The sequence below is a fragment of the Phyllobates terribilis genome, unplaced genomic scaffold (assembly GCF_046119375.1).
Source record: "Phyllobates terribilis strain yellow unplaced genomic scaffold, ASM4611937v1 Scaffold_291__1_contigs__length_2406647, whole genome shotgun sequence".
Lineage (NCBI taxonomy): Eukaryota > Metazoa > Chordata > Amphibia > Anura > Dendrobatidae > Phyllobates > Phyllobates terribilis.
Genome location: NW_027363051.1, coordinates 388,761 through 397,265, shown reverse-complemented (window position 1 = coordinate 397,265; position 8,505 = coordinate 388,761).

Sequence of the window (8,505 nt, the reverse complement as noted above, 5' to 3'; positions counted from 1 at the left end):
CATTCCCCCCCGTGCATCTCTCATTCCCCCCCCGTGCATCTCTCATTCCCCCCCCGTGCATCTCTCATCCCCCCCGTGCATCTCTCATCCCCCCCCCGTGCATCTCTCACCCCCCCATGTGCATCTCTCACCCCCCCCATGTGCATCTCTCACCCCCCCCATGTGCATCTCTCACCCCCCCCATGTGCATCTCTCACCCCCCCCATGTGCATCTCTCACCCCCCCATGTGCATCTCTCACCCCCCCATGTGCATCTCTCACCCCCCCACTCCTAGTTAATTAATTGTATTTAAGAAAAATAAAACTTGTTATACTTACCCCCATGCGATCCCTGCAGAATCCTGGCGCTCGTCCACGTTGCTGCCACCAGGCTCTCCTGACGTTCGGCCATGTGACGGTGCCACATACATAGCCAGCAGCTTTTGTTTTGGCCAAAAGATTTTTAAAGCCGCCACCACGATAAGGTAGACTCTTCTGGCCGGGCCCTACTCTAACCTATTAAAATTTTCTTAAAATATCCAATACTCTTTTTAGATATATTTTTATTTAGTTTTCTTTAAGGGAATGTGTCATATACATTTTTTTTTAAAATGACCAATAATACCACATACAGGGAATACCGCCACGCCATCACCAGACCACATATTACCACAACATAGTGACCGAATAATACCACACAGAAGGGAGAAAAACTGCCACACCATGACCAGACCACATATTACCACCACATTACTAATATTACCATAAGTGTCATTATACACGGGAGCTCTATGCATGGTATGTATAATGTAAGTGTCCAGGTAATCTAGTGATCACCACTGACATTATACACAGGAGCTCTGTATATAGTGTCAGTGTACAGGTAATACAGTGATCACCAGTGACATTATACACAGGAGCTCTGTATATAGTGTACAGGTAATACAGGGATCACCAGTGACATTATACACAGGAGCTCTGTATATATTGTCAGTGTACAGGTAATACAGTGATCACCAGTGACATTATACACAGGAGCTCTGTATATAGTGTCAGTGTACAGGTAATACAGTGATCACCAGTGACATTATACACAGGAGCCCGGTACATAGTATATAGTGTAAGTGTACATGTAATGCACTGACTCACTGGTGACGTCTCTAGGTGAAGTCCTTCAGCTACGCTTTTCTCCTTCATCCAGCACAGACCGCCATCACGTCTTCCAGCCAGGACTCGTCTCTGCATAAAATAACACAGTTATCTAGAGCACATTCCCCAACTTCTACATTACGCAGCTGAATACAGACGTGCATCCACCATCAATATATGGTTAGTTATTATGCAACCTACCATTCCAAATATAAATTGTAATCCACCACGGTGCCCCCATTAACTGTAAATAGGCACTTAATATATAATTTAATTAGAACCTCTACTCTATACTTCCTGCTCCCCGCATTCATTATTTACATGCACCCCCTGCCCCAATTCATTATATCATGTCCGTGCTCTCCCCACCCCATCGTCATTTATCATTTACTCTCCCCCACCCCACATTCATTATGTGCAGCTCATTATCCCCCTACTCCTAATTCCCCCATGTGCAGCTCATTTTCTCCCAATTCTCCCATGTGCAGCTCTCACCCCCCCATGAGCAGCTCTCACCACCCCCCCATGTGCACATCTCTCATCCCCCTCCCCCACATGTGCCCCTCTCTCATCCCCCTCCCACACATGTGCCCCTCTCTCATCCCCCCCATGTGCAGCTCTCACCACCCCCCCATGTGCAGCTCTCTCACCCCCCCACATGTGCACATCTCTCATCCCCCTCCCCCACATGTGCACCTCTCTCATCCCCCTCCCCCACATGTGCACCTCTCTCATCCCCCTCCCACACATGTGCCCCTCTCTCATCCCCCCCATGTGCAGCTCTCACCACCCCCCCCCACATGTGCCCCTCTCTCATCCCCCCATGTGCCCCTCTCTCATCCCCCCACATGTGCACATCTCTCATCCCCCTCCCCCACATGTGCACCTCTCTCATCCCCCCATGTGCATCTCTTATCCCCCTCCCCCATGTGCATCTCTTATCTCCCCCCCATGTGCATCTCTTATCCCCCCCCACATGTGCACCTCTCACCCCCCTCCCCCCACATGTGCACCTCTCTCATCCCCCCACCCCATGTGCACCTCTCTCCCCTCCCCCCACCTGCATCTCCCATTCCCCCCACTCCTAGTAAATTGTATTTTGAAAAAAATAAAACTTGTTATACTTACCCCCATGCGATCCCTGCAGAATCCTGGCGCTCGTCCAAATCGCTGACACCAGGTTCTCCTGATTTCCGGCCATGTGACGGCGCCGTCACATGACCGGAAATCAGGGGAATCATGAAGGTGCTGCCGCAGCAGAGCAACGCAGCGCTGAGATGTCCCGGACCCGGCGCTTAGCATGGGGCCGGGGGCCCCATGAGGAGAGAGACTCACAAGAGGGGGGGCCCCAGCGGGGCTCCAAGGGGGCCCCTACCGGCTGGGCCCCATACTGGAGTCAGGGCAGTCATGCCCTGATGGCGGCCCTGCTGGAGGCTGGAGGGGCCCCCTCTCCCTCGGGGCCCCCGTTCAATGAACCGGCTGCACGGGCGGTAGTTCCGCCCCTGATGTGACCTAATGTCTGATGTGTTAGTTATAGGGTGAGTATATATAGATAGAGTATTAGATTAGGTGCTGCATGTTAGCAGACATTTCAATTCATATACACTGCTCAAAAAACTAAAGGGAACAGTGAAATAACCCATCCTAGATCTGAATGAATGAAATCTTCTCATTGAATACTTTGTTCTGTAGAAAGCTGAATGTGCTGAGAACAAAATCACACAAAAATCATCAATGGAAATCACATTTATTAACCAATGGAGGCCTGGATTTGGAGTCACCCCCAAAATTACAGTGGAAAAACACACTACAGGCTGATCCAACTTTGATGTAATGTCCTTAAAACAAGTCAAAATGAGGCTGAGTATTGTGTGTGGCCTCCACGTGCCTGTATGACCTCCCTACAATGCCTGGACATGCTCCTGATGAGGCTGAGTATTGTGTGTGGCCTCCACGTGCCTGTATGACCTCCCTACAACACCTGGACATGCTCCTGATGAGGCTGAGTATTGTGTGTGGCCTCCACGTGCCTGTATGACCTCCCTACAACGCCTGGGCATGCTCCTGATGAGGCTCAGTATTGTGTGTGGCCTCCACGTGCCTGTATGACCTCCCTACAACGCCTGGGCATGCTCCTGATGAGGCTGAGTATTGTGTGTGGCCTCCACGTGTCTGTATGACCTCCCTACAACGCCTGGGCATGCTCCTGATGAGGCTGAGTATTGTGTGTGGCCTCCACGTGCCTGTATGACCTCCCTACAACGCCTGGGCATGCTCCTGATGAGGCTGAGTATTGTGTGTGGCCTCCACGTGCCTGTATGACCTCCCTACAACGCCTGGGCATGCTCCTGATGAGGCTGAGTATTGTGTGTGGCCTCCACGTGCCTGTATGACCTCCCTACAACGCCTGGACATGCTCCTCATGAGGCTGAGTATTGTGTGTGGCCTCCACGTGCCTGTATGACCTCCCTACAACGCCTGGGCATGCTCCTGATGAGGCTGAGTATTGTGTGTGGCCTCCACGTGCCTGTATGACCTCCCTACAACGCCTGGGCATGCTCCTCATGAGGCTGAGTATTGTGTGTGGCCTCCACGTGCCTGTATGACCTCCCTACAACGCCTGGGCATGCTCCTGATGAGGCTCAGTATTGTGTGTGGCCTCCACGTGCCTGTATGACCTCCCTACAACGCCTGGGCATGCTCCTGATGAGGCTCAGTATTGTGTGTGGCCTCCACGTGCCTGTATGACCTCCCTACAACGCCTGGACATGCTCCTGATGAGGCTGAGTATTGTGTGTGGCCTCCATGTGCCTGTATGACCTCCCTACAACGCCTGGGCATGCTCCTGATGAGGCTGAGTATTGTGTGTGGCCTCCACGTGCCTGCATGACCTCCCTACAACGCCTGGGCATGCTCCTGATGAGGCTCAGTATTGTGTGTGGCCTCCACGTGCCTGTATGACCTCCCTACAACGCCTGGGCATGCTCCTGATGAGGCTGAGTATTGTGTGTGACCTCCACGTGCCTGTATGACCTCCCTACAACGCCTGGGCATGCTCCTGATGAGGCTGAGTATTGTGTGTGGCCTCCACGTGCCTGCATGTCCTCCCTACAACGCCTGGGCATGCTCCTGATGAGGCTGAGTATTGTGTGTGGCCTCCACGTGCCTGTATGACCTCCCTACAACGCCTGGGCATGCTCCTGATGAGGCTGAGTATTGTGTGTGGCCTCCACGTGCCTGTATGACCTCCCTACAACGCCTGGGCATGCTCCTGATGAGGCTGAGTATTGTGTGTGGCCTCCACGTGCCTGTATGACCTCCCTACAACGCCTGGGCATGCTCCTGATGAGGCTGAGTATTGTGTGTGGCCTCCACGTGCCTGTATGACCTCCCTACAACGCCTGGGCATGCTCCTGATGAGGCTGAGTATTGTGTGTGGCCTCCACGTGCCTGCATGTCCTCCCTACAATGCCTGGGCATGCTCCTGATGAGGCTGAGTATTGTGTGTGGCCTCCACGTGCCTGTATGACCTCCCTACAACGCCTGGGCATGCTCCTGATGAGGCTGAGTATTGTGTGTGGCCTCCACGTGCCTGTATGACCTCCCTACAACGCCTGGGCATGCTCCTGATGAGGATGAGTATTGTGTGTGGCCTCCACGTGCCTGTATGACCTCCCTACAACGCCTGGACATGCTCCTCATGAGGCTGAGTATTGTGTGTGGCCTCCACGTGCCTGTATGACCTCCCTACAACGCCTGGGCATGCTCCTGATGAGGCTGAGTATTGTGTGTGGCCTCCACGTGCCTGTATGACCTCCCTACAACGCCTGGGCATGCTCCTCATGAGGCTGAGTATTGTGTGTGGCCTCCACGTGCCTGTATGACCTCCCTACAACGCCTGGGCATGCTCCTGATGAGGCTCAGTATTGTGTGTGGCCTCCACGTGCCTGTATGACCTCCCTACAACGCCTGGGCATGCTCCTGATGAGGCTCAGTATTGTGTGTGGCCTCCACGTGCCTGTATGACCTCCCTACAACGCCTGGACATGCTCCTGATGAGGCTGAGTATTGTGTGTGGCCTCCACGTGCCTGTATGACCTCGCTACAACGCCTGGGCATGCTCCTGATGAGGCTGAGTATTGTGTGTGGCCTCCACGTGCTTGCATGACCTCCCTACAACGCCTGGGCATGCTCCTGATGAGGCTCAGTATTGTGTGTGGCCTCCACGTGCCTGTATGACCTCCCTACAACGCCTGGGCATGCTCCTGATGAGGCTGAGTATTGTGTGTGACCTCCACGTGCCTGTATGACCTCCCTACAACGCCTGGGCATGCTCCTGATGAGGCTGAGTATTGTGTGTGGCCTCCACGTGCCTGCATGTCCTCCCTACAACGCCTGGGCATGCTCCTGATGAGGCTCAGTATTGTGAGTGGCCTCCACGTGCCTGTATGACCTCCCTACAACGCCTGGACATGCTCCTGATGAGGCTGAGTATTGTGTGTGGCCTCCACGTGTCTGTATGACCTCCCTACAACGCCTGGGCATGCTCCTGATGAGGCTGAGTATTGTGTGTGGCCTCCACGTGCCTGTATGACCTCCCTACAACGCCTGGGCATGCTCCTGATGAGGCTGAGTATTGTGTGTGGCCTCCACGTGCCTGTATGACCTCCCTACAACGCCTGGGCATGCTCCTGATGAGGCTGAGTATTGTGTGTGGCCTCCACGTGCCTGTATGACCTCCCTACAACGCCTGGACATGCTCCTCATGAGGCTGAGTATTGTGTGTGGCCTCCACGTGCCTGTATGACCTCCCTACAACGCCTGGGCATGCTCCTGATGAGGCTGAGTATTGTGTGTGGCCTCCACGTGCCTGTATGACCTCCCTACAACGCCTGGGCATGCTCCTCATGAGGCTGAGTATTGTGTGTGGCCTCCACGTGCCTGTATGACCTCCCTACAACGCCTGGGCATGCTCCTGATGAGGCTGAGTATTGTGTGTGGCCTCCACGTGTCTGTATGACCTCCCTACAACGCCTAGGCATGCTCCTGATGAGGCTGAGTATTGTGTGTGGCCTCCACGTGCCTGTATGACCTCCCTACAACACCTGGGCATGCTCCTGATGAGGCTGAGTATTGTGTGTGGCCTCCACGTGCCTGTATGACCTCCCTACAACGCCTGGGCATGCTCCTGATGAGGCTGAGTATTGTGTGTGGCCTCCACGTGCCTGTATGACCTCCCTACAACGCCTGGGCATGCTCCTGATGAGGCTGAGTATTGTGTGTGGCCTCCACGTGCCTGTATGACCTCCCTACAACGCCTGGGCATGCTCCTGATGAGGCTGAGTATTGTGTGTGGCCTCCACGTGCCTGTATGACCTCCCTACAACGCCTGGGCATGCTCCTCATGAGGCTGAGTATTGTGTGTGGCCTCCACGTGCCTGTATGACCTCCCTACAATGCCTGGGCATGCTCCTGATGAGGCTGAGTATTGTGTGTGGCCTCCACGTGTCTGTATGACCTCCCTACAACGCCTAGGCATGCTCCTGATGAGGCTGAGTATTGTGTGTGGCCTCCACGTGCCTGTATGACCTCCCTACAACACCTGGGCATGCTCCTGATGAGGCTGAGTATTGTGTGTGGCCTCCACGTGCCTGTATGACCTCCCTACAACGCCTGGGCATGCTCCTGATGAGGCTGAGTATTGTGTGTGGCCTCCACGTGCCTGTATGACCTCCCTACAACGCCTGGGCATGCTCCTGATGAGGCTGAGTATTGTGTGTGGCCTCCACGTGCCTGTATGACCTCCCTACAACGCCTGGGCATGCTCCTGATGAGGCTGAGTATTGTGTGTGGCCTCCACGTGTCTGTATGACCTCCCTACAACGCCTGGGCATGCTCCTGATGAGGCTGAGTATTGTGTGTGGCCTCCACGTGCCTGTATGACCTCCCTACAACGCCTGGGCATGCTCCTGATGAGGCTGAGTATTGTGTGTGGCCTCCACGTGCCTGTATGACCTCCCTACAACGCCTGGGCATGCTCCTGATGAGGCTGAGTATTGTGTGTGGCCTCCACGTGCCTGTATGACCTCCCTACAACATCTGGGAATGCTCCTGATGAGGCTGAGTATTGTGTGTGGCCTCCACGTGTCTGTATGACCTCCCTACAACGCCTGGGCATGCTCCTGATGAGGCTGAGTATTGTGTGTGGCCTCCACGTGTCTGTATGACCTCCCTACAACGCCTGGGCATGCTCCTGATGAGGCTGAGTATTGTGTGTGGCCTCCACGTGCCTGTATGACCTCCCTACAACGCCTGGGCATGCTCCTGACGAGGCTGAGTATTGTGTGTGACCTCCACGTGCCTGTATGACCTCCCTACAACGCCTGGGCATGCTCCTGACGAGGCTCAGTATTGTGTGTGGCCTCCACGTGCCTGTATGACCTCCCTACAACGCCTGGGCATGCTCCTGACGAGGCTGAGTATTGTGTGTGGCCTCCACGTGCCTGTATGACCTCCCTACAACGCCTGGGCATGCTCCTGATGAGGCTGAGTATTGTGTGTGACCTCCACGTGCCTGTATGACCTCCCTACAACGCCTGGGCATGCTCCTGATGAGGCTCAGTATTGTGTGTGGCCTCCACGTGCCTGTATGACCTCCCTACAACGCCTGGGCATGCTCCTGATGAGGCTGAGTATTGTGTGTGGCCTCCACGTGCCTGTATGACCTCCCTACAACGCCTGGGCATGCTCCTGATGAGGCTGAGTATTGTGTGTGGCCTCCACGTGCCTGTATGACCTCCCTACAACGCCTGGGCATGCTCCTGATGAGGCTGAGTATTGTGTGTGGCCTCCACGTGCCTGTATGACCTCCCTACAACGCCTGGACATGCTCCTGACGAGGCTCAGTATTGTGTGTGGCCTCCACGTGCCTGTATGACCTTCCTACAACGCCTGGGCATGCTCCTGATGAGGCTGAGTATTGTGTGTGACCTCCACGTGCCTGTATGACCTCCCTACAACGCCTGGGCATGCTCCTGATGAGGCAGAGTATTGTGTGTGTGACGCGCCCCCTGGGCCATATTCTTTAGGGGAATACCCGGAGCCGGATCAGATGGGGGTTGTAGTCTCCGAGTGGCTGTGACCCGGTCCGTGCCCAGGGTGTCAAGCTCAGTGTGTGGCAGTCCTTACTGATGTTACTAAAGTTCTTTTATGTCGACTACGCCACCCGTTGAATTGCGGTCACTACGGCCGCCGCTGCAGCAGGGTCCGCTGAGGCTGATGGTGTTGGTGCAGCTAGGTAGTATAACCCCCAACGGGAGGGGTATAGCCTCAGGGGGTCAGGTGCAGAGGATGGTGGTTGTGGAAGTGCAGGGATGA